Source organism: Sus scrofa, chromosome 3, assembly GCF_054392235.1.
Source record: "Sus scrofa isolate SSC_HxYL_T2T_F1_AM1 chromosome 3, Sscrofa_HxYL_maternal_Yorkshire_Landrace_v2.0, whole genome shotgun sequence".
NCBI lineage: Eukaryota > Metazoa > Chordata > Mammalia > Artiodactyla > Suidae > Sus > Sus scrofa.
The window spans coordinates 4,446,590-4,473,633 of NC_139385.1; the positions used below are offsets into that span (position 1 = coordinate 4,446,590).

Consider the following 27,044-nt stretch of genomic DNA (forward strand, 5'->3'; position numbering starts at 1 on the left):
TACTATGGAAGTATTGTGTACAAGAGTAGGCTTCCTTCTCACTCGAAGGCCTTCCGTCTTCAGAAGAGACTGGTGAAGACTTGAGTGGATTCCAGCTCCTGTTCAGAGCACAGAGATACCCAGAAAAGGGGCCTGCTGCTCTTTTGCTGACTCAGAAGGGGGCAGGAAGCTTATGTCATTAGGCCCCAGACCTCTTCCTCCGCCATCATATCGCAAGCCTTCTTACACCACTCTGACCCAGGCTGAGGCCTGGTACAAAATACCCTTAAATGCAATTAAGACCAAAAAGCTTCCCATTAGCAAAGAAGAATTATAAACCATATGCACTTATTTCTCCAGAGATGGGAAGAAGAAAAGAACTAGCCAAGGCTTATGAGTTTTGGGGGAGTTTTTTTGGTAGCACACCAAGCTAGTTTGGCATAACCAGCTACAGAGAGCCTGAAGCCCAATTCACTCTGTTTTGATTAAGAATGAGGTGCTTTTATTATTATTATTATTATTACTACCATTTTCCTTGGAAATAGGGGAGAAGGAGGAAGCTTTAAAATCAAGAATCAAAATACAGTGCATTTGGAAGGCATCAGGAGCGGGACAGAGATTTAAGACTAAGGGACATAGAAAGAAACCTTGCCTTCTAATCCCTGCCTGCTGCACTTGAATTTAATTGTCTAGGAGTTCAAGGTCGCTGGAGTTCAGGCTTTTCTCTTCATTTCCAGCAATGCTGGACAAGAGAGGACTCCTCATTGACAACCTCAGGGTCCCAGGGAAGATGCCAACACTGGAGTGGAAGTAGCAGCAGGATGATTAAGAAGGATGATTCCACACATACACTCATGAGAGTATATGAGACAATCCACAAAATGGGCTCATTCATAGGCAGGGCTGGGACGCAATTACTGGCTATGTCTTCTGTTAAGAAAGGCCCAGAAATTTCTGACACCAGAGCACCTGCAATTTCTGCACAGGGGCTGGCTGCGAAGCCCACCCTCTTCCGAGCTCTGTCAAAGACCACATAGAAGCCCTCCATCACGGTAGCACCCATCACCAGTCCGTTTGTGGAAGGTGAAATGCTGAACTGGTAACACTCATAATTCAGGCCAGCCCCCATCATGGGCTGGATGTAAAGCTGAGGCAGGACAGTTACGCAGAATGATCTGCTGGAGTTCTCTCTCAGGTAGATGGAAATCTTAGGGAAATAAGACCAAGGTGTTTCGGTATTCGTCCAGCAGGCCAGCTGGGACCTAGTCCAGAAACCGTCAGAGAATTCTGGAATCTCTCTGCAATCCAGATTAAGGCTCTGGGCTCTGATTTCCAATTTCAGAATTTCTATCTGATAGCACCACTCCTCCTTAATAGGGGTATACCAGACGTCTTTGTACAAAGTTGGTTCTTTTCCACCCAGGACAAGACTACCTCCACTGGTACCAGTTCCAGCTACTGGCAATCCAGTCCCACACATCTGCATGGAGAACACATTGGGAATTTTTGCTTGTGCCACGAGGGAGTCAAAGAATGTCTCCAGAGAACTTGATGGCTTGGCCAGGGTAGCATAAGCCAGTCCAAGTGTCCCATTCCACTTAATCGCAGGTAAAAAGAAATTCTCTGGCTCAAAAAGAGTGGCAATGTTGACAAGAAAAGAACTACTGAAGTCCTTGGGGACGGTAACAAGGTCCCCCCCAGTGAGGCCAGTCCAGCTCCCCTGTGTGTACTTCATGGTGACATCAAAGCCCTTGGGTTGGTAGGAGCTGGACCTCTCCACATCAAAGTAAGAGTCGATGTAGGAATGCAGGGCACCAGCCACAGCAAGGTTACCGCTTCCATTGTCAACAAGTATCTGCAGCTTCTGCTGAGGGGTCCCGCTCAGCATCTCAACCAGAGTTCCCCTGCAGGTTATCCACCATGGCCAAGAAGTTGGCAGCTCCCCTGGCAGGCTCCAGGGTGAGTGCCAGGCTGTTGGCGCAGGGTTCAGCTGGGGGTCTGGGCCCAGGGGTGGGCACATCCCCGCAGGTGGCAGCAGAGGCCACCCGGAGAGGCAGCGTGAAGGGCATGGAGGGCCCGCACCGGGCCTGCACCAGGAGCCACTGGGCCAACAGCAGCAGCAGCGCCCTAACCACCACACAACAAGGGGCTCAGCGACTCAGCGGCACGCAGGGCTGTGGGGCAGGGCTGGGCATGCAGCGGGGCCAGTGGCCCACATATTTGTTTGTTTGTTTTTCTGGCCACCCCATGCAGCAGCTTGATGTGGGATCTCGGTTCCCAGACCAGGGACTGAACCCAGGCTGCAGCAGTGAAACTGCTGAGTCCTAACCACCAGACTACCAGGGAGCTCCCCTACATGTTTACTTTTTAAAAGTCACCTTCTCCACCAAACTAAGAATTCCATCATTCTGAGCCAAGTCTGTGCACACAGTTCAGCACCTCCCACACTTATAAACCACTGTTGAATAAGATGTATTCAATTTTTTAAAAAATGTTAACGAAACAAAGAAATAAGTAGCCGTCCTGTTCTCAACAGCCTTAATTTTCCGATGAGGCGCTCAGCCTGGCCCTCTGGAGGGTAAGGACCTCGTCAGATGGCTTCCCTACTCAGGTGGCACCATCTGAACAGACTAATTACTCAGGAGGACAGACTCAACCTCAGGGGAAAAGAAGCAAAAACTGTCCCAACAGCGCCGGGAAGAAAAGACGAAGCTCCCAGAGCAGATGGCATTAAGGAGAAAAGACAGCGTGGAGAAATGACAGCATCTTCAAGGTCAGAAAGCCCAGCTGCCACACAGCAGGAGGTGAGAGGCAGGAAGAACCCCATTCTGGTGGCTTCACCACCTGCCTGGGGCGGACCATCACCCAACAGGGAACAGAGGCGCACGATGAGCTGGGGGCGGGGCCTGTAAGTGGTCAGGGTACGAGTTGAGCAAGAGGTGTGTTAGCCACCTGCACAGAGACGGGCAGGCCATGAGGGACGAGCCCAGGCTGTAAAGACACTCAGTGTGACCACCATGGAGGCCACGAAAGCTCAGGAAGGACTGGCAGAGAACTGGGCAAGGGAGCCGAGGGTGGGAATCTGGGGATAAGCCATGAGAACGGGCAAAGAGGAGGAAGATGACAAGACGGAGACATGGAAACCAGTGTAGGAAGAAAGCCAGAAGAAAGCTGTCACAAAACACCAGGAAAAGAGGCCTTTCTGGGAGAAGCGCAAAGGTGAACTGGCCCCCGCAGTGCTGCCGAGGGAGGGCAAGGCCTGGACACCATCCCCTGCAGTGCTCTGTGGAGACGGGCCACTGAGTTTTATTAGGACATATTTAGGCAGGTGGTGAGAAAAAAGTGACTACAAACAGTGAATTAAAATGTGAATGGGTAAACTGATACTTGGACCGGAACGCTCACAAGAGGCACTATTTGCTAAAGCCAAGTGTCCGTTAACATACGATGGAGAGTCAGAATGTGGGGATACCTACAGGCATTCCTCGGAGATGCTGCAGGTTCAGTTCTAGACCATTCAAATAAAGCAGATATCTCAACAAGATGAGCCATATGGATGTTCTGGTTTCCTAGTGCATTTAAAAATTATTTTAGGAGTTCCCATCATGGCACAACGGAAACAAATCCGACTAGGAACCATAAGGTTGCGGGTTCGATCCCTGGCCTTGCTCAGTGGGTTAAGGATCCAGCATTGCCATGAGCTGTGGTACAGGTTGCAGACGTGGCTCAGATCTGGCGTTGCTGTGGCTCTGGCGTAGGCTGGCGGCTACAGCTCCAATTGGACCCCTAGCCTGGGAACCTCCATATGCCGTGGATGCAGCCCTAAAAAGACAAAAAAAAAAAAAAAAAAAAAAAAAAAAAGAGTACATTTAACACTGTGAAAAAAAATAAAAATAAGAATTATTGAGAATTGCAGATTAAGATGGCAGAATAGAAGGACTGGAGCTCAACTTCTCTCCTAAAAACAACAAAATTCACAACTAAAGACTGAGCACTCTTCACCCAAATGGACCAGAAACCTTAAAAAAGATATCCTACTCCAGAAGAAAAAGAGGAGGACACATCAAGAGGTAAGAGGGGCGATTTCAAGATATAAACAACCCCATACTTCCTGGGTGGGAAGCTCCACAGAACGGAAACTAACTGGTTCACAGAGACTCACCTACAGGAGTGAGAGTTCTGAGCCACATCAAACTCTCACGTGTGGGGAGCTGGCCCTGAGAGAAAGAGCCCTGGAGCATCTGGCATTGAAGGCCAGTAGGACTTGTGCTCAGGAGCTCCAAGGGACTGGGGGAAACAGAGACCCCATTCTTAAAAGGCGCACACAGACTTTCATGTGCACTGAATCCCAGGGCAAAGCAAAGTCTCCATGGGAATCTGGGTCAAACCTGACCGCAGATCTTGGAGGACATCCTGGGAAAACAGGGGTGAACGTGGCTTCGTGAGGGAAGGACATTGAAAGCAAAGCTCTCGGGAATCCTCTGCAACTGTGCCTTTCTCTGGAAGTGGCCATTTTGGGAAAATCTGGCCCCACCGACATCAGTCAGCTGCTGAGAAGCCCCAGGGCAAACAACAACCCAGGTGGGATCACAGCCCCGCCCCTCAGTAAACAGGCCACCTAAAGACCCCGCAGGCACACGGCTGCCTCTAATCCCATCCAGAGACGAAGCCCCCCCCACCAGAGGGATTAGAATCAGCTCCACCTACCAGGGGGCAGGCATCAGCCCCTCCCATCAGGAAGTCTACAGCAAGACCCCCATACCAACTTCAGCCACAAGAGGGGCAGACACCAGAAGGAAGAGAGGCTGCAACCCTATTATCTGTAAAAAGGTCACCACACCAAAAACCTATAAAAATGAAGAGAACTATAACTCAGATGAGGGAGAAAGGAAGAACCCCAGAAAAACAGCTAAGCAAGGAGGAGATTCTCAGCCTCCACGAAAAAGATTTTAGACTGTCGATGCTGAAGATGATGCAAGACATTGGAAATAAACCGGAGGCAAAGATGGATAACTTATAGGAAACACTAACCAAAGAGATGCAAGATATAAAACTTAAACAAGAAGAGATGCAAAATACAATAACGGAAATAAAAAATTCACTAGAAGCAGCTAACAGGAGAATACAGGAGGCAAAAGAATGAATCAGCGAGGTGGAGGACAGATTAGTGGAAATTATGGATGCAGAACAGAAAAGAGAAAAAAGATTGAAAACAAATGAAGAGAGTCTCAGAGAACTCTGGGACAACGTTAAATGCACCAACATCCGTATTACAGGGTTGCCAGAAGGAGAAGAGAGAGAGAAGGGGACAGAAAAAATATTCCAAGAGATAATAGCCAAAAACTTCCCTAACATGGGGAAGGAATCACTCACTCAAATCCAGGAAGCACAACGAGTACCATATAAAATAAACCCAAGGAGGAACACCCCGAGACACATATTAATCAAACTGACCAAAATTAAAGACAAAGAGAAAATCTTGAAAGCAGCTAGGGAAAAGAAACTAACATACAAGGGAACCCCAATAAGGTTACTGGCAGATTTTTAAACAGAAACTCTGCAGGCCAGAAGGGAATGGCATAATATACTTAACACAATGAAAGGAAAAAACCTCCAACCAAGATTACTCTACCCAGCAAGGCTCTCATTCAGATTTGAAGGAGAAATCAAAACCTTCTAAGCAAAAGCTGAGAGAATTCAGCAACACTAAACCAGCCTTACAGCAAATACTAAAGGAACTTCTACAGGCAGAAAAGAACACGAGAAGAAGGAAAGGAAAAAGAGCAGCAAAAACAAATCCAAAGTAATCAATAAAATGGCAATAAGAACATACATATCAATAATTACCTTAAGGAGTTCCCGTTGTGGCGCAGTGGTTAACGAATCCAACTAGGAACCATGAGGTTTCGGGTTCGATCCCTGCCCTTGCTCAGTGGGTTAAGGATCTGGCGTTGCCGTGAGCGGTGGTGTAGGTTGCAGACGTGGCTCGGATCCTGCGTTGCTGTGGCTCTGGTGTAGGCCAGTGGCTACAGCTCCCATTCGACTTCTAGCCTGGGAACCTCCACATGCCGCAGGAGCGGCCCAAGAAATAGCAAAAAGACAAAAAAAATTGATAATAATAATTACCTTAAATGTTAATGGACTAAATGCCCCAACCAAAAGACATAGACTTGCTGAACGGATACAAAAACAAGACCCATATATATGCTGTCTTCAAGAGACCCACTTCACTTCTAGGGACACATACAAAGTGAAAGATGATGCAAGACATTGGAAATAAACTGGAGGCAAAGATGGATAACTTACAGGAAACACTAACCAAAGAGATACAGATATAAAACTTAAGGATGGAAGAAAATATTTCATGCAAACGGGGATCAAAAGAAAGCTGGAGTAGCAATACTCATATCCGACAAAATAGACTTTAAAATGAAGAATATTTTAAGGGACAAAGAAGGACATTACATAATGATCAAAGGATCAATCCAAGAAGATGATATAACAATTTTAAATATCTACGCACCCAACACAGGTTCACCACAATACATAAGGCAACTGCTAACGACCTTAAAAGGAGAAATCAACAATAACACAGTAATATTGGGGAACTTCAACACCCCACTTAAAGCAATGGACAGATCAACCAGACAGAAAATCAACAAGGAAACACAGGCCCTGAATGAAGCATTAAACCAGATGGATTTAATAGATATTTATAGGATATAACAATTTTAAATATCTACGCACCAAACACAGGTTCACCACAATATATAAGGCAACTGCTAACAATCTTAAAAGGAGAAATCAACAATAACACAGTAATAGTGGGGGACTTTAACACCCCACTTATAGCAATGGACAGATCAACCAGACAGAAAATCAATAAGGAAACGCAGGCCCTAAATGATACATTAAACCAGACGGACTTGATATTTATAGGACATTCCATCCCAAAGCAACAGAATACACATTCTTCTTAAGTGCACATGGAACATTCTCTAAGACTGATCATATCCTGGGCTACAAATCCAACCTCGGTAACTTTAAGAAAATTGAAATCATATCAAGCATCTTTTCCGACCACAACACTATACGACTGGACATCAACAAGAAAAAAACTGCAAAACGCACAAACACGTGGAGACTAAACAACATGCTACTAAACAACCAATGGATCACTGAAGAAATCAAAGGGGAAATTAAAAAATACCTAAAAGCAAATGACAACGAAGATAGACACTCCAAAACCTATGGGATGCAGCAATAGCTGTTCTAAGCGCAAAGTTTATAGCAATACAAGCCCACCTCAGGAAACAAGAAAAAGCGCAAATAAACAAGCTAACTTTACATCTAAAGCAACTCGAGAGAGAACAGACAAGACCTAAAGTTAGTAGAAGGAAAGAAATCATAAAGATCAGAGCATAAATCAATGAAATAGAAACAAAGAAAAACAGAGAAAAGATCAATGAAACGAAAAGCTGGTTCTTTGAAAAGATCAACAAAATTGATAAACCCCTAGCTAGACTTATCAAGAAAAAAAGAGAGAGGACTCAAATCAATAAAATTAGAATTGAAAAAGGAGAAGTAACAACAGACATCACAGACATACAAAGGATCATAAGAGACTACTATATGCAACTATATGCCAATAAAATGGAAAACATAGAAGAAATGGGAAAATTCTTCGAAAAGTACAATCTTCCAAGACTAAACCAAGATGAAATAGAAAAGATGAATGGACCCATCACAAGAACTGAAATTGAAACTGTTATTAAAAAACTTCCAACAAACAAAAGTCCAGGACCAGATGGCTTCACAGGTGAATTCTATCAAACATTTAGAGAAGAGCTAACACTTCTCCTTCTGAAACTATTTCAAAAAATTGCAGAGGAAGGGATACTCCCAAACTCATTCTATGAGGCCGCCATCACCCTGGTACCAAAACCAGACAAAGATTCCACAAAAAAAGAAAACTACAGGCCAATTTCACTGATGAACATTGATGCAAAAATCCTCAACAAAATACTAGCAAACCGCATCCAACAATACATTAAAAGGATTGTACATCAAGATCAAGTGGGATTTATCCCAGGGATGCAAGGGGTCTTTAATATCCGCAAATCCATCAGTGTGATATACCACATTAACAAACTGAAGAATAAAAATCATATGATCCTCTCAATAGACACAGAAAAAGCCTTTGACAAAATCCAACACCCATTTCTGATAAAAACCCTTCAGAAAGTGGGCATAATGGGAACCTACCTCAACATGATAAAGGCCACATACAACAAACCCACAGCGAACATCATTCTCAATGGTGAAAAGCTGAAAGAATTCCCGCTGAGATCAGGAACAAGACAAGGATGTCCGCTCTCACCACTACTACTCAACATAGTTCTGGAAGTCCTAGCCACAGCAATCAGAGAAGTAAAAAAAATAAAAGGAATCCAAATTGGAAAGGAAGAAGTAAAACTATCCCTATTTGCAGATGACATGATACTATACCTAGAGAATCCTAAAGATTCTACCAGAAAACTGTTAGAGCTCATCCACGAATTTGGCAAAGTCGCAGGATACAAAATCAATACACAGAAATCGACAGTATTTCTATATACTAACAATGAAAGAGCAGAAAAAGAAATTGGGGAAGCAATCCTGTTTACCATCACATCCAAAAAAATAAAATACCTAGGAGTAAACCTACCTAAAGAGACAAAAGACCTGTACTCTGAAAACCATAAGCTACTGATGAAAGAAATCAAAGATGACACAAATAGATGGAAAGATATACCATGCTTGTGGATTGGAAGAATTAATATTATCAAAATGACTATACTACCTAAGGCAATCTATAGATTCAATGCAATCCCTATCAAATTACCAAGAACATTTTTCACAGAACTAGAACAAAATATTTTTAAGTTTGTTTGGAAGCACAAAAGACCCAGAATAGCCAAAGACATCCTGAAAAAGAAAAAGGGAGCTGGAGGAATCAGGCTCCCAGACTTAAGACTATACTACAAAACAACAATCATCAAAACCGCATGGTACTGGAACAAAGACAGACATATAGATCAGTGGAACAGGATAGAAAGCCCAGAATTAAACCCTCGTACCTACAGCCAACTAATCTATGACAAAGGAGACAAGAATATACAATGGAGAAAGGACAGCTTGTTCAATAAGTGGTGCTGGGAAAACTGGACAGCCACATGGAAAAGAATGAAATTAAAACACTCTAACACCATATACAAAAATAAACTCAAAATGGATTAAAGACCTTGATATAAGACCAGACACTATCAAACTCTTAGAGGAAAACATAGACCAAACACTCTCGGACATAAATGACAGCAACATCTCCTCAGATACACCTCCCAGAGTAATGACAATAAAAGCAAAAATAAATGGGACCTAATCAAACTTCAAAGTTTCTGCACAGCAAAGGAAACCCTAAACAACACAAAAAGACAACCCACAGAATGGGAGAAAATCTTTGCAAGTGAATCGACAGACAAGGGATTAATCTCCAAAATTTATAAACAACTTCTGCAGCTCCATACCAAAAATCTAACAAGCCTATCAAAATATGGGCAGAAGATCTAAACAGATAGTTCTCCAAAGAAGACATACAGATGGCCAAGAAACACATGAAAGGATGTTCAACATCACTCATTATTAGAGAGATGAAATCAAAACCACTCTGAGGTATCACCTTACACCAGCCAGAATGGCCATCATCCAAAAGTCTACAAACAAGAAGTGCTGGAGAGGGTGTGGAGAAAAAGGAACACTAGTACACTGTTGGTGGGATTGTAAATTGGTGCAACCACTGTGGAAAGCAGTATGGAGATTCCTCAGAAAACTAAACATAGAACTACCATTTGATCCAGCAATCCCACTCCTGGGCATCTACCCAGAGAAAACCACGACTCTCAAAGATACATGTTCTCCAGTGTTCATTGCAGCACTATTTACAACAGCCAAGACATGGAAACAACCTAAATGTCCATTGACAGAGGAGTGGATCAAGAAGATGTGCTCCACCACACTGCCTCAAAAAAGACTGACAAAAACGCCAGCCCTCAGGAAATATTCCACGGCAGTGACAAGGCAAACACTGCCCGATAACGGAGAGTACAACTCCCTCAGGAGAAAGAAAACAACAAGCAAGATGAAAAAGCTGAGAAACCACCCCCAGTCAAACCAACAGGAGAACTCACCTAAAACAGTCAACAATGAAACAGATCTCTGCAGTCAGACAGACCTGGAGTTCAAAAGAGAAATAGTGAAAATACTGAAGGAATTAAGAGAAGATATGAACAGTAATGCAGATACCCTCAGAAAGGAACTAGAAAATATAAGGAGGAGCCAAGAAAAACTAGAACATTCATTTGCAGAGATGCAAACTGAACTAGGGGCAGTAAAAACCAGAATGAATAATGCAGAAGAACGAATCAGTGATATGGAAGATAGAATAATGGAAATCACTCAATCTGGTCAACAGACAGAAAACCGAATCAAAAAACTGGAAAGCAATATAAGAGACCTATGGGATAATATAAAGCGGGCCAATCTATGCATAATAGGAATTCCAGAAGGAGTAGAAAAAGATAAGGGAATGGAAAATATATTTGAAGAAATTATCGATGGAAACTTCCCAAGTCTAAAGGATACTGGATTCAAGATACAAGAAGCACAGAGGGCCCCAAACAAACTGAACCCAAACAGACCCACACCAGGACACATCATAATAAAAATGGCAAAAGTTAGTGATAAAGAGAGGATCCTAAAGGCAGCAAGAGAAAAACAGAATGTTACCTACAAGGGAACCCCCATAAGATTATCAGCTGATTTCTCTACAGAAACACTACAGGCCAGGAGGGAATGGCAAGAGATATTTAAAGTGCTAAAAGGAAAAAATATGCAATGTAGAATACTCTATCCAGCAAGAATATCATTTAAAATAGAAAGGGAAATAAAAATTTTTCCCAACAAACAAAAACTTAAAGAATACAGCAACACAAAACCCAGGTTAAAGGAAATATTGAAAGGGCTTCTCTAAACCAAAAAGAAAGGAAGGAAAGGGAAGAAAAAAGAAATGAAAAAAAAAAAGAAGAAGAGGAAGAAGTAGAACTGAGGAAACCGCAATCAGAGAGCAGTCACTCAAATAAGCCAGCATACAGATTTAATCATGAACATGCTTCAAACGAAATAAAATTAAAAAGAAAAAAATAAAAAAGAGTCATCAAAACCATAAAATGTGGGCAAGGGATGTTAGGAGGTAAATAACCCTTTTTGTTTGTATGTATGTCTCTCTTCTTAATTTTAATATAGTAATGAAGTGTTTGAACTTACAGGACCATCAGGCTAAAACACACAATTATGGGAAGGGGTTAGCATACTTAAAAAACAGGGCAACCACAAGCCAAAACCAAATATTGCATTTGCAAAAAATGAAAAAAAAAATACACTCAAGCAGATAATAACAGGAGACCATCCAACCAAAAAAAAAAAAAAAAAAGAAGAAGATGTGCTCCATATACACAATGGAATATTACTCGGCCATTAAAAAGAATGAAATACCAGCATTTTTTGCAACATGGATGGACCTAGAAATTATCATGCTAAGTGAAGTCAGCCATACAGTGAGAGACACCAACATCAAATGCTTTCACTGACATGTGGAATCTGAAAAAAAGGACAGACAGAACTTCTTTGCAGAACAGATGCTGACTCACAGACATTGAAAAACTTATGGTCTCTGGAGGAGACAGTTTGGGGGGTGGGGGGATGTGCTTGGGCTGTGGGATGGAAATCCTGTGAAATCAGATTGTTACGATCTTACACAACTACAGATGTGATAAATTCATTTGAGTAACAAAAAAATAAAAATAAAAGAATTGCAGGCTGAAGGAAAAAAAGAATTATTTCACATCATACTGTAATCTATTTTTTTTTTCCTATTTAAGGCTGCACCTGCTGCATATGGAAGCTCCCAGGTTAGGAGTTGAGTCAGAGATGCATCTGCAGGCCTACACCACAGCAACACAGGATCCGAGCCATGTACTCCACAGCTGACCAGACCCTTTAACCCACTGAGAGTGAGGCCAGGGATCGAAGGCAAATCCTCATGGATACTAGTCGGGTTCTTACCCCACTAAACCACAATGGGAACTTCAGATACCGTAGTCTACTCTATGATTATGCCTCATATAACAATGCACATACCTTAATGAAAAATAGCTCATTGCTAAAAACATGCTAACCATCAACTGACAAGACAGGTTGTCAGAAACCTTCAATTTGTAAAAACCACACTGTCTGTGAAGTGAGGCAAATCGAGGTATGTCTGTGGAATAGGATTCAGCCACTAGAAGGAATGAGGCTGTGTAACATACCGCGACGTGGGCGAACCCTGAAAACATTAAGTGAAAAGGGACAAACACAAAAGGAAAAAGAGTGTATGATTCCACTTACACAAAATATCTAGAACAGGAACATTCACAGACCTAGAGAGGAGAGGTTGCCAGGCTCTAGGGGAGGAACGAACGAAGCATCACTGGTTAAGGTCACAGAGTTGTTGTCTGAGATGATGAAAAGTGTTCTGCGAATAGAGAGTGATGGTTGCATTGTGAGTCTAATTAACGCCTCTGAATCGTACACTTAAAAATGATTAACATGGCAAATGTGTTATATAAATTTTACCACAAAAACAATGTACTCAAAGTTCCCGTTGTGGCTCAGTGGTTAACGAATCCAACTAAGAACCGTGAGGTTGCATGTTCGACCCCTGGCCTTGCTCCATGGGTTAAGGATATGGCATTGCCAGGAGCTGTGGTGTAGGTCGCAGATGCGGCTCGGACCCCACGTGGCTGTGGTGTAGGATGGTGGCTGCAGCTCCCATTCAACCCCTGGCCTGGGAACCTCCATGTGCCTTGGGTGCGGCCCTAGAAAAAGACAAAAATAGATAAATAAATAACGTACATGGATCATGTATAAACTTTTGCCAAAGACTCTGAGTATGAACGATTTGCTGTCCAACCCACACAGTTTATGGGGTTATCCTAAGGAAATGCAGCCTGTCTTTCATTCCCCAGACAGCCTCATGTTTTGTCTCTGAATCGAAGCGGACGTATAGAAAGTGCTCTACAGAGCCCACGTGCTTTGATGCTTGGCTCCAAGGAAGAGCCGTGACAGGGGATTCTGCGAGGTCCTCTGCTACCAGAGGCCTGCAAAGACATCCTTCCCAGACCCCAGGGCCAGGACATCTTCCTGCCCCAGGAATGCTAACGAAAATCCTTTGCAGAGCAGGAAGTTCAAAGACACATGTGCCACTCATTTTGAGGACGTGACGGACACAGATGACAGCCACCTCTGCCTGCTAGTCAGGGGCCACTCCCTCCCTCCTCATCTATTCAGAAGGACCTTTTTATCTACTTCCACTTTTCCATCTTAATATATGAACACTTAATAAAAGCCATGAAATCCACGGTAAGACGCAACAGGGAATAAAAGAAACGACTCACCTGGGATCTGTGCATTGTGTGTTGTTCTCCTAAGAGTGCCAAAACCCGGGAAGGCCCTCCTGGAGGAGGAGGGAAGAGGACCAGGATGATTCGAGCTTACCCACTCTCGCCTCAAAACGTCCAGTGCCAGCCAGGTACCCAGCCTTTAATCAGCGAGAAAGAGAGGAAGGTGACACTGCCTCATTGTGACTCCTTAAACCTGCCATGTTCCCTAACACTGTCTTTGTCCCCTGCCCCACACACACACTAACACAGAAATATTTAAAACAGAATTATTAAGCTAATAATAGCACCTCAAAATATGAAATGCTGGGAGTTCCCTTCATGGCTCCAGGATTAACAAATCTAACTAGGATCCATGAGGTTGAGGGTTCGATCCCTGGCCTCGCTCAGTGGGTGAAAGAACCGGCGTTGCCATGAGCGGTGGTGTAGGTTGCAGAAGAGGCTCAGATCCCACATTGCTGTGGCTGTGATGGAGGCCGGCAGCTGTAGCTCAGATTCGACCTCTAGCCTGGGCACTTAAATATGCTGCAGGTACGGCCCTAAGATACACACACACACACATATGAAACACAATGACTTCATTAAAACGGACGTAGCAGGGAGGAAAACACTAAAGGCTATTTGGAGTATCTGTTTTACTATGGAGATATTAATTCCTTGAGTCTGAGGCTCCTCCTAAAGCTCTGGGAAAGGAGATAGGTGCCTTAAATGGAGCTGTATTTTAAAAACCTGTTTCTTCTAATTTGCTGTTTCTCAATAGGAGTTTTACAGAGGAAACGCGGTTTCCGTGGCTCTCCAGGCCAAGCCAGGACTGCACGTGCCTCTTTTTGATCCTCGGCAAGTCATTTCCCCTCTCAGGTGCTTCTCCCCTTTAGTCAAATGAGACAAAAGCAGAAAACCCCGGCAAACCCTCCTGAAACGCCTACCCTTTTAACTAGTTATTTCTTTTTATGGTCGCACCTGCGGGCATATGGAAGCTCCCAGGCCAGGGGTCGAATGCAGGCCTACACCACAGCGACCACACTGTGAGATCCAAGCCACGTCTGTAACCTACTCCACAGCTCAGGACAACACCGGATCCTTAACCCACTGAAGCAGGTCAGGGATCGAACCCCTACCCTCACAGAAACGACTCAGGTCCTTAACCCGCTAAGCCACAAGGGGAACTCCCTGGAACTATATTCTTGACTCTGCAAGATCAGGAACAGAAAAGCACAACTCCAGAGGCCGGTCCTGGTGATGGACATGGTTTGAAAGGTGCCCAGCCTCCAGGAAGAATGAATGGAGAATGAAGGGAGGTGGGGTTTAAAGATAAAACTTTCCCAGCTGCAGAACCCCCAGCATCCCACCAACCCGGGGACAATGATCACACAGTCTGTCCCCTGCCACCACTCTCAGCCCCAGCTCCCTTCTCTCTTTGCAAAGTGACTCACAGCTGATTGTAGGCAAATCACTCAAGCCTTGGCCGCTCTGAGCCATACGCTCCTTTTCTGGGTTTCCAGTGCTTCTCCTCTGAAGCTCTGATCCATCTCGGGTCAGAGGCTGGAGGGGGGTGTGGGTCTTCCCGTGAGATTCCTGTTTCTGGAGTCCCCCTCTTTCTTGACTCCGCAGAGATGCCTTGTTCCAACGGAGCCTAGGGGACAAATTCATTTCAGCTGGAAACTTCATCAAGGGCGCCGGATCTGCCTCCCTAAGAGCACACATCTACCAGAATCCTCAGACCACACTTCTGCGACTGGTCAAGGCTGAAAAGCCTTCTGGGTCCGGGGGGTCTCCGTAAAGGCGGGAGGCTCTGGAGGTCAGAGCTGCGCGAGACCGGCAGGGAGGGTCAGTCGGTCCCGAGTCTCAGCAAACTAAGGAAGCTCAGGATTCAAAAGCCTCGGTCACACACATTTCAGTTTTGCACTTGGGGACTCAGGCACCGGCGCCACAGCGCGTCCGATTTTGGACGCGGTGCATGCAGGCAGGGCAGCCTCGTCTTACCTCCCTGGCTGGCGGGGCCGGATGGTGTCTGTCGTTCTGTCCTCTGGGCCGCAGCAAGCGCAGCCTCGCCCCCAAAAGCAGCCCTTCCTGCGCGTTCGCTCGGGGCCCCCAGGTCTGCCTCCATTCAGTGTGGACGCGACGCAGGCGGCGGTGCCTCTTTCCCGAGCCCCTCTCCATCGTGTCGCGCTGCCGACGCGGGCCAGGGCGCGACCTCCGCGACCCACCGCCCGCCCCACGCGCGACCGCGCCCGGAGAAGCTCGACACCGCCCGGCCGCCCCACCGAGGACCGATGAGCGCCTGCGCACAGAGCCCGGCGCCACGTGCCGAAGACCCCGGGGCGGGCGCCCACTGTGGGCGGGGCCTTGCGGGGCCGCCTTGCGCCGCTCCGCCCCCAACCCCGCTCATCGCCCCCACGCATATATTATCCAACTTCACCTGTGCCCCCCACACATCACCCCCCCACTCACACGCCACCCCTCCCCACATGACCCCCACCTCGCCTTACCTGCTCCTCCCCCTCCACGCTCACCCCCACCCCAGCTCCTCTGCGTCATCATCCATCACCCCCCCACCAGAGGATGCGCCTCCTCCCAGCCGCCTAACGAGTGAGAGATTTAAGAGCCCAGGTGAAAAAGCTAACCACATTAGCCCAGCCAAGCAGTTTTTAAAAACAGGAATGAAAAAGGAGAGGAGGCAAAATTTAATAGGCGATGCAGCGAAAGAGAAGGTAAAGCAGAGGGCACACAAATGAAGAGGGGAATAAAAGAGCAGCTCCCACATTCAAAAATAACTGTACTGAATTGTTAGGCGCTCACCTGTCTGAAATTTGTATCCTAAACAATTCAGAAGGATAAGAAAGAGCCAGCGAACAGGCCTAGGAAAGGGGGACTTGGCACTTTACCAAATGATCAAGGGGTCTTTGGGATTGACGGGAAGTATGTATTATGATAGCTCAACTACTGACCACACTCAATTACAATTAGGGTCAAATCACCAGCTCACACATTAGAGTAAATAAGTGTTACCTGGGTTCAAGATTTTTTAATTCAACAGAAAAATTGGTGGCCCCGCCCCCAGCACGTGAACGTTGCCTGGCCAGAGATTCCAACCCACACCACAGGAGAGACCCCAGCTACTGCAGCGGGACCACCAGATCCTTAATCCACTGGGCCACAAGGGAACTCCCAGAAACGTCTTAAAGCATAGTGAATTTTAGAATATAAAACCAACGGTTGGGAAAACATATGACAACAAATGGAGAAACCATGAAGCCAAAAACTGATTTTATTTTATAAGATTACTCATTTCAGTTAAAGATTAAAAACAAACCAAGTTTAAAGACAAACTAAGATCTTTATAACATATAGAAGAAACAAAGACTTTATAATGTTAATTTTTAGCTGCTCTTGTAAATTGTTGAAAAGATCAACATTATCACTTCTTTAAGATATGAAAAAGGAATTAATAAAAGACAAGATATAAATGAGCAATAAATATATGGGAAAGTCCCTCATGACAAATAAAAGATATCAAAGTTTAAGATATTTTTAGAAAGTAAAATTTGAAAAGAATTATATGATAGGAATATCCAGAGTAGGTACCGATTTAGGAAAATATTCATTTCTCTCATGTTTAGTATCAGGGTGATTCGTACGAACTTTCTGGAAGATACTCTGTAAAGATAATAAAAATGCCCTCTAACCTAGCAATTCCCCTTTAGTAGTGAATATTAATGAACGTACATCCAAAAATGTATGTACGTGAACCTTGTTCACAGTTTGGTTGTAACACTAAAAAAAAAAAAAAAGGAAGCAATATAAATTAAGACAATTTAAGTGTCTAACCAAGTGAAAATGTGAAGTAAATTGTGGAAGGTGGTAGCTATTCTAAAACGATATTGTAAGATATACCTACTCACGTGTAAGAATGTTCATGATCTATTTTGGAATCCAAACTGCAATTTAGGGAGTTCCCTGGTGGCCTAGCAGGTTGGAGATTCAGCGTTGCCACTGCTGTGGCTTGGGTTTGGTCCCTGGTCCTTCCACACGCTGCAGGAGCGGGCAAAAAAAAAAAAAAAAAAAAAGTATTCACTTCTTATTTGTGGGATTTTAAGGTTCAAGGCAGCAAGAGGAGGTCAGTGCACTTTTGCAAAGACAATTCCAAACAGAGGCAGCCTGGTTCTAGCTGTGAATCAAAGTCTCCCATCTGCCCAGACTTCACAGCCTGAAGGACAATGGGCTGGCCATATAGTGAGTTCTCAGCTCCAAGATTTCATAAGTCTGTGATTTCACAATTCCAGCATTGTACAATGGAACACTCAGAAATCTTGAATCTGCATCCTCCTGACACCAAGAGATAAAGGACACTGACCCCAGGTGCCCTGGTGTTCAGGCACAGAGGCAGTTGTGTGACATTCTGTGATGGAAATAGGATTGGACATAAAAAGCTGTCTCTGTGTGTTTTTGCTCAAGTGTCTTCTTAGAGACAAGAGTATCTGAGAGGCAGTTAAGCAGAAGGGTTGGAGCTGGGGCTCCAGAATCAGAGTTTCTGGGCTCAAACTCTAACTCTCCAGTTTGCCACACCTTGAGACTTCTGTGCCTCAGTTTCCTCACCCATAAAATGGGGATGAACTGGAGGCTCATGCGGACTGAGGAAGTTCATGTAAGTAAGTGCCTGGAGCAGTGCCTGGCAGAGAGAAAAGCCAGGGGTCAAGTTAAGTGCACAGGAAGATGTTCAAGGCATGGGTGGCTTTTAGGTGTTTTTAAGGGAGTCATCTGAATGGATGTGTTGCCTGAGTGCGTTTATAGGCACTGTGGTGGTGGTGGTGGGCACCCCAAAGCTTCTTTCTTTTCTTTTCTTTTCTTTTTTTTAAGGATGCACCCACGGCATATGGAAGTTCCCAGGCCAGGGGTTGAACTGGAGCTGCAGCTGCCGGCCTACACCACAGCTCACAGCATCACAGGATCCTTAACCACCGAGCTAGGCCAGGGATCGAACCCATGTCCTCATGGATACTAGTTGGGTTCGTTACCGCTGAGACACAATGGGAACTCCCCCAAAGCTTCTTTGAAATAAGGATGGTTATGAATAAACAAACCAAGAAGTAAGAAAGTAATGACTATAGGTGTGTATGCTCCCCCAGAATTCATAGGTTGAAACCCTGATCCCAATGTGGTGGCATTGGGAGGGGGGTGGGGCTTTGGGGAGATAACTGGAGTTTGAGGGTGGAGGCCTCGTGAATGAGATTGGTGCCCTTTTAAGAAGAGGGCAGAGAGCTAGTTGTACAATACAGTGAGAAGTCAGTCATCTGCAACCCAGAAGAGGGCTCTCACTAGAACCCAAGCATGCTGGCACCCTGATGTCAGGCTTCCAGCTCCCACTGGTGAGAAATAAATGTGATGTTTCCGGTCTACAGTAATTTGTTATAGCAGCCTATGCTAACACAGACACCATGGCCCTCACACTCTCTTCATCCTTTCTGCTCGGTGGCAGCAACTTCTCAGGCCATGTGTTGCTGATAGTACAGCTTCAGGAAAGCAGAGCCTCCTGCCTTGAGCAGTCTACCTTGTATCCAAGTGACTGGGTGGAGGGTCCCTTGCCAGCCCATACCAGAGGCATTATCAAGACCAGAACCTAAGGAGTTCCTGATGCGGCTCATCAGGTTAAGGACCTGATGTTGTTTCTGGGAGGATGCATGTTCAATCCCTGGCCTGGCTCAGCGGGTTAAGTATCCATTGTTGCCACAAACTGTAGCATTAGGTAGGTGGCAGATGTGGTTTGGATCCATTTTGCCGTGGCTGTGGCTGTGGCTGTGGCCGCAGCTGCAGCTCCAATTCAACCCCTGGCTCAGGAAATTCCATATACAGGTGTGACCATAAAAAGAAAAAAAAAAAAAAGAAAAAAAGAAAGAACAGAACTTAACACTTGTTTTTTTGTTTTGTTTTGATATTTGTCTTTTTGCTATTTCTTTGGGCCGCTTCTGCAGCATATGGAGGTTCCCGGGCTAGGGGTCCAATCAGAGCTGTAGCCACCGGCCTATGCCAGAGCCACAGCAACTGGGGATCCGAGCCGCGTCTGCAACCTACAGCACAGCTCATGGCAATGCCGGATCCTTAACCCACTGAGCAAGGGCAGGGACCGAACCCGAAACCTCATGGTTCCTAATCGGATTCATTAACCACTGCACCACGACGGGAACTCCAGAACTTAACGCTTGTGTTGAGCTATGAAGAATCTGAGGTCAGCGATTTGTCACCACAGCAAAGCCCAAGACACTGTACCAAGCTCTTCACACATGTAACTTACCCTATCATGTAGATGTGCTGCCCTACCTATATGGGGAAACGGAGGTTTTTAGCGGCTGAGTCACCTGCAGAGGTCATGAAACTGTGACTATTCTTCTCAAGTTCAGCTCGTAAGCATAAGACCAGATTCATACCACTAATAAAACTACCAGTTCCACCATGCTTCCAGCAAACCTTATGGGAGCTCCATCCAAGAGGTCACATCTCTCTGACCGTGAGGTAGGACAGACATCCAGAATGGACAGGAGAGGAAATATGAGCCCATACTCTTATGATGTCTTCTTCCCTCCTCTTACACCTAAAAAGTGAGAACAGAAGCTGGTGAGGTTACAGAAGCATCTGTATCACTTTCTTTCCTTCACCTTTAAGGAAGAGAGAAAAACAAAGCACTGATTTCGTGAGCAAAACCACTTGGACCTTCCCAGAGCTCCTTCTCTGCCCTCCTCCTTGTGGACTACAGCATGCTCATAATGCCCTTTCTCCACATTTACTGAATAAGCTGGATCTCAGCCCAAAGACTCTGTATCTGTGAGCGACATCTTGCTTCTCAGGAGAATTTTGAAGAGCTTTAGAAAGGGCAGAAATTCAGAACCACAAAAAAAGCATCCGCGCGTCCTAGGGCGCTTGGTTAAGTTAAGGAAAACCCTCAGCCTGGCTTTGAAAGGAAAGGCAAGCACGTGGAGTCGTGGGTAAACTCAGGCTACCAGGCTGGATTCAAACCCATAGAGGGCAGGATCCTCCGTTACTCTAGGTTGGAGTCCCATTGATGTCCAAGGGCAAGCGTCAGAGGCAGAGAGGCAGCCCAGCAGCCAGGGGTGGCTCCTCCAGACCTGACCTGGGCCTGTAGGAGAGGTGGAAAGGATCCAGTCCTCGGCCAAGTTAGGGGGACGCTGCTTACAGATCCCCATCTCTACGGTCAGTGAGTAGATCCAAGGAGAGGACACCAGCCCCAAGCCCCAGGTGCAAGAGTAGTTGGGAAGAATGCAAAGCATGCACAGTCACTCCCAGGCTCTCTCCACAGAGCTGAGCCTCCCACTGGCCTCCGAGATCCACCACTAGCTGATCGGCGAGGGCCAGAAAGAAGGAGGCATGAAAGCGGCTGAAGAGAAAGTGGGAAGAACTTCAGCAAGTCAGCCAATTTCGAGGGAGGATTGTACAGAATGGAAAGCCGGCCTCAGCATATCCCCAGAGAGCAGAATGGGGGCATGGAAAATGATTCAGCCAACCTGAGAGAGCAGAAGCGAGCGTGAGAGCCTGCTCTAGCCAATCCCGAGGGAGCAGCATACGGCGCGGAGACCTGATTCAGCCAATCCCGGGAGAGCAGAATGGGAGCTTGGAGAATTACTCAGCCAATCCAGAGAGAGCAGAAGTGAGCGTGAGAGCCTGCTCTAGCCAATCCCAAGGGAGCAGCGTAGGGTAAGGAGAGGCTGATTCAGCCAATCCCGGGAGAGTACAACTAGGTCTTGGAGGATGACTCAGCCAATCCTGAGAGAGCAGAAGTGAGCATGAGAGCCTGCTTTGGCCAATCCCAAAAGGGAAGCACAGGGCTTGGGGAGCCTGACTCGGCCAATCTTGAAGGAGCAGTCCAGTGGCGGGCCTGCTTCAGCCAAACCCGAAGGTACAGGGGGCATATTGGGTGAGCTCTTAAACCAATTAGAGAACGTGGTTCATCCCTCCAAGGTCTCTTTGTGAAAACCATTTTAGGCTGCAGAAGCTTTTTCCAAGGCTGCAGAAATCAAATTAATGCTCAGACATGATGTTGCCTTAGGAAATATAAGTTCTCGGTTACTCATGTTGAACAGTAATATCACCTGTGCCAAGAAAGACTACTTACTTGGTTCTCTCTCTTCCACAAACCTGTATTCCTGGGAAAACCTCCCAGGATTCTCCAAAGGATTTAAACTATCGCAAAATGGGAATTAACAGGGAGTATTGGGGAAATTATCATGCAAGCATCCGTATTTAGCACCTGAAATTAGAATTGGCTTGGCTTGTCTATAGACATTTTTTTTACTGTATTTTTAAAGATAGATATTCTCTTCTTAAAGAAAGCACAAAAAAAGGATTTCCGAAAAACTAAGAAACAAAATTTACTATTACTTGCAAGCCATTTGATTCCTACCCTATTTTCCTCTCCATGTAGAGGGTAGCATTGCCTGCTTAGTAAGAAATAAAGTTCCTTTCTCATAACTTTCACACCATCTCATGAGGGAGATAGTCATTAAACCAGCCATCTACACAGTGCTATAGAGTGTAGAGTAGGGAATATAACATAGATTGGGGAAGCAGGGAAAACCGATCTGAAAAAGAGATATTTAAGTAGAAATCTGAAAGATGCCTTGCCATTTAGAACCCTTTCTGCTCCAAATACAGAAATCCAACTCAAATGAGCTTATTGTCCAAAAAAGGAAAACTTTGTCTGTAAGTAGCATAAGAAGTCCAGTATGGGTCTCACCAGTTTCAGATACAGTTAGATCTTTGGGCTCAAACAGCCACATTAGGGTCATGTCTGTTTCTGTCCACCACTTGGCCCTGTTTGCCACTTTCCCTTATGTTATGGGCTGAACTGTGTCCTTGACCCCCCCCCCAAAAAAAATATGGCAAAGTCTTAACCCCTGGTACCTCGGAATGTGACCTTATTTGGAAAAAAAAAATATTTGTTGCAGGTATAACAGTTAAGATGAGGTCATAGTGGAGTAGGGTGTGTCATTAATCCAATGTCTCTTTTCTTCAGCTACACCAGTGGTATATGGAAGTTCATGGTCTGGGGATTGAACCTGCACCTCAACAGTAACCAGAGCCACTGCAGAGACAACGCAGGATCCTTAAACCACTACACCACAGTTGGGACTCCATTAATCCAATGTCTTTGTAAGAAGAGGAGACACACAGGGAGAAAAATGTGTGAAGGGAGAAGACGGCCATGTGACCACAAAACAAAGATTGGAGTGATGCATCAATAAGCCAGGGAACATCAAGACCTGACAGCACACATTGGAAGCTAGGAGAGACAAGGAAGAATTCTCCACAACAGGTTTTAGAAGGAGCATGGCTCTGTCCACAAATGGATTTTGGACTTCTAACCTCGGAACTGTATGACAAAAAAAATTTCTATTGTTTTAAGCCATCCAGTGTATGGTGCTTTGTTACACAGCTCTAGCTAACCGATACACTTTGTCTTGGTTCTTAGGAGACTGTCTTCTTGTAAAGCCAAAGTTAGCCATGGAAGCTGCAATCTTTTCTCATTCTTAGTCCCCATAATCTTAAGTAAGGGACATCTTATCCTCACAGTGTCTCTTTGCCCCAATAGGTTTTATTATCAATTCTCAGGGTACTGACTGAGTCTACAAAGGTTTGTCCTTGGTCATAGTTAAATGAGACTCAAACCTAAGAAGCAGCATTGGGAGGACAAAGTGCCATTTGGAAGTCAATTTCCAGGTTTACATACCCAAAGCAAATGGATTCCTATCTTGGAAAAATAATTCAAGTCACACAAGCTGATAAGAACCAGGGAAGCCTTCCTGTCCTAGAAAATTCTTAAACCCCCTGGTCTAAATGATGGGATCCCACCCTTGCCAAGGGCAAGGTCTTAACACAATCAGAACTAGGAAAAGGAAGGTAAAATCTCCACCTGCCTTAGTTGCAAACCTATTAGTTCACTGGGCATTTCATCCAATATGGGTACATTTTCTTTCTTGTCACACTGGCAGTAATGCAGAGGTAGGTCTTAGGTAATCATTTCCTCCTTCAGATCACTGGGATAAAATTTAATCTCATGGAGAAATATGTCAAAAGATTGTTGACTAATTCATAAGCCTGTTCAAATTTTCCTCATCCATTTTGGTCTGTAGATAAGAAGTTCATATACTTAGGCCCTGTTCATCAGTGCTTATTAAGAACCTGCCCACACCCACTAGTATGGTTATAATTTTAAAAAAAGAAAATAATAATGGAGTTCCCTTCGTGGCTCAGTGAGTGGTTAACAAACCTGACTAGTATCCATGAGGATGTGTGTTCAATCCCTTGCCTCACTCACTGGGTTAAGGATCCGGCATTGCAGTGAGCTGTGGTGGAGGCCGAAGATGTGGCTCGGATCCCGGGTTGCTGTGGCTCCAATTAGTCCCCTAGCCTGGGAACCTCCATGTGCCATAGGTGCGGCCCTAAAAAGCAAAAAAAAAAAAAAAGAAAAAAAGAAAGTAATGAGTGTTGGTGATGATATAGAGAAATTAAAATTCATATACCTTGCTGGTGGGAATGTAAAATGGTATGGCTGTGTTGGACTACAGTTTGATGGTTACCAGAATTACCATATGACTCAGCAATTCTGCTCCTAAACTTATACCCAAACAGATCTGAAACAGGAACCCCAACAAATACTTGTACATGAATGTCCATAGCAGCACTATTCACAATAGTCAAAAGGTTAAAACACACACACACACACACACACACACAGATTGTCAAAAGGTGGAAACAGTCACATCAGCTGATAAATGGACAAGTAAAATGTGGTATATACACACAAAGGAATATTCTTCAGCCTCAAAAAGGAAGAAGGCACTGATACGAGCTATAGTGTGGATGAGCTTCAAGAATATTATGATAAGTGATATGACTAAGTGTCGGTGGTCACATATTGTATGATTTCATTTGTAAGAAACACCCAGAAGAGGCAAACCTACAGAGAGGGAGTAGATTCATGGTTGCTAGGGTTGCGAGGTGGGGTCGAGAATGACAGTTTAATGTGTACAGGGTTTCCTTTGCAGGTGACAAAGATGTTTGGGAAGTAGATAGAGGTTGTGGCTGCAGAACATGGTGAATGTCCTGAGTGCCACTGAACCATACACTTCAAAATGGTTAATGTTACATCATAGAAATTTCACCTTGATTTTTTTCTTTCTTTTTTTTTTTTGGTCTTTTGTCCTTTTTAGGACCATACCCACAGCATATGGAGGTTTCCAGACTAGAGGTCGAATCAGAGCTGTAGCCGATGGCCTACACCACAGCCACGCCAGATCCAAGCCGTGTCTGCGACCTACCCCTCAGCTCATGGCAATGACAGATCCTTAACCCACGGAGCAAGGCCAGGGATTGAACCCACAACCTCATGGTTCCTAGTCAGATTCGTTAACCACTGAGCCACGGCAGGAACTCCCTTCACCTCGATTTTTAAAATGAGAAGACTCTGCATGTGATTCTACTGCAAGGGTCCAGAACATTAGGAAGAGCCTCTGGATGAAGTAGTTAATATTGTCCAGTGGGAGAAGAATAGATGTGTTCTGACCTTTCTGCTAAGGTTCCTTAGTTCTCTGATGACACTCTCAGAAGAGATACCAAGTCTCACAAAAACTGGGATAATTCACACAAATAGACCCGGAACCTTCTGTGTATGGAAACTGCGGTGTTTGCTGGTCTTTGGCCTGTAACTTCATCCATGTTCTGGGCAGGACTGACACATTTCAACACTGGGGACTAGGAAGCCACATCCCACAAACCACAGTGTCCACAAGCAGCCTCCTGTGAGGGTCCCCTATTGACAACAGGGGGTAAGGATATGGTGAGGGGGCACGCATACCCATTCTCACTCCGTCTAGTGTGTCTTGTACTCCTGAGGCTGGAAAGCTAAATGCTGCATTTCCCAGACTCCCTTGCTGCTAGGATTCTGGATTCAAATTAGGCTCTGCCAGTTAGATGCACTGTGATATTTAGCAGGTAGAGGAAAGGAAAGTGTATCTTCCTATTGCTTCGGGCATTGTGCTGGCAAACACAGTCATGGAGACACTGGGTTTTCTGCAAGCCGTGCAATGTACAGCCACCAGATTCACGAATGAGCACAACAAGTGGAAATAAATGACCTCCACATTTTGGTTGCCTGGCCTGCATGTTGCCGTTTCTGCCTAGAAAGCCTGAAGGGGACAAAGCAGGAGCATCAGCCTCTTGGCCAGGTGGTCCAGGAAAGCCTGACCAGTCCCAGGAATAGTTCTCAGCTGACCTGCACTGAGGGACAGAAGTAAGTAGGTGGCACTTGGCCCAGGCCCTCTAAGAATGGGCTGACCACCTGGAAAGGAAGTCCTTGAAGGAATGGTGCAGTCACACCTGTGTGCACTGGATGTTGTAAAGGACTGGGTTTGGGATGGGAGAACTGGGGAGAGGTGACGGATGAGATGGAGGTTAAGGCCAGGGTCCGAGAACCAGGATCAAAGAAAAGGGGCCTCCAAGGATTTGCACGAGAGCCTGGATTATGGAGAATAAGAAAATTCTGGAAAGGCAGGGACACCTGCCAAGACCTGAGCCTGTCCCTGTCTTCTCTTCCTCATCTACCTTGGTAGGAATAGGAAAGAGTCATAGTTCACCTGGTCAGGGGGAAGGAATCCCCACCAAGACTTCCCAGATGTATCAGTTACTACAAGGCCACAGCAGATGTTACCTATAGTTTTTGACTCTATAGGGAGGAGTCCTTTGTTGTGAGTCTTAATGGGATGCAGTGCCCATGTCCCACCATAGATGCCAAAGGGGCCAGGTAAAGAAGCCAGCAGCCAAGAAATGCACCCATGATCAAGGCTCAGCCAGTCTTGAGAGAATGAGGTAGGTACAGAGGACAAGTTGAAAAATGACTCCTAGAAGTAGCAGCTGGAGTCCCAGCAGCTGACATGTCCAATTGGTCATCCTAACTGGGAAGTTCCAGTTAAGAAACAGGGAAAGGCTATGGCTATGTCCCCACCACCCAGGCCACCTTGGTTCTTGCTATTGGAACCCCAGACTCTTGCTCTTGTTCTGCAGGGCCATTCATCACAGCATGTGGCTTCCATCTTTGAAGTGACTTCATTGTCCCAAAATGGCAGCTGACCCCTAGCCATCACATCTGCATTCCAGGCATAAGAAAAAGAAGAGTCAATGAGCAAAATGATGTACCTTGCAGCTGAATCAGCTCCTTTTAAAGAGCTTTCCTGGAAGCCACACAATTTTTTCCTTACATCTAATTGGCTATTTGTGTCTACAGGGGAGGCTGGGAAATGTAGTTGGGGCACATTAGTATCCCCCCACAACACAGAGATTCTATTGGAGAAAAAGAAGAGAATGGACATGGAATGGACAAATAGGATAAAGGGAATAGAGTTAAGGGGAAATAATAAAAATCACATTGATTTGGGCAAGCTATCACAGCAAATTTGCATTCATACTCTTTGCTTGGATCACAAAGTAATGAAAGATAAAATTGTAAATAGAGCATTCTAAAAAGAC

General features: G+C 45.1%; 1 long non-coding RNA gene and 1 pseudogene across 6 annotated transcripts in view; both read right to left on the reverse strand.

Moving 5' to 3' along the window:
- Window positions 1-15,786, reverse strand: part of LOC102160627 (uncharacterized) — a 55,496-nt gene extending 39,710 nt beyond the window's left edge. For 3 of the 6 annotated variants that reach the window (XR_014839993.1, XR_014839996.1, XR_014839998.1), the window contains exons 1-4: window positions 15,498-15,786; window positions 14,948-15,147; window positions 13,512-13,654; window positions 12,463-12,589 (exon numbers count right to left, since the gene is read on the reverse strand). This is a non-coding gene — a long non-coding RNA (uncharacterized LOC102160627). The remainder of the gene's footprint in view (window positions 1-12,462; window positions 12,590-13,511; window positions 13,655-14,947; window positions 15,148-15,497) is intronic. The other 3 variants (XR_014839994.1, XR_014839997.1, XR_014839995.1) reach the window with 2 other exon arrangements.
- LOC100520018 (beta-secretase 2 pseudogene) lies at window positions 621-2,545 on the reverse strand (annotated as a pseudogene).
- Window positions 15,787-27,044: the final 11,258 nt, after the last annotated feature.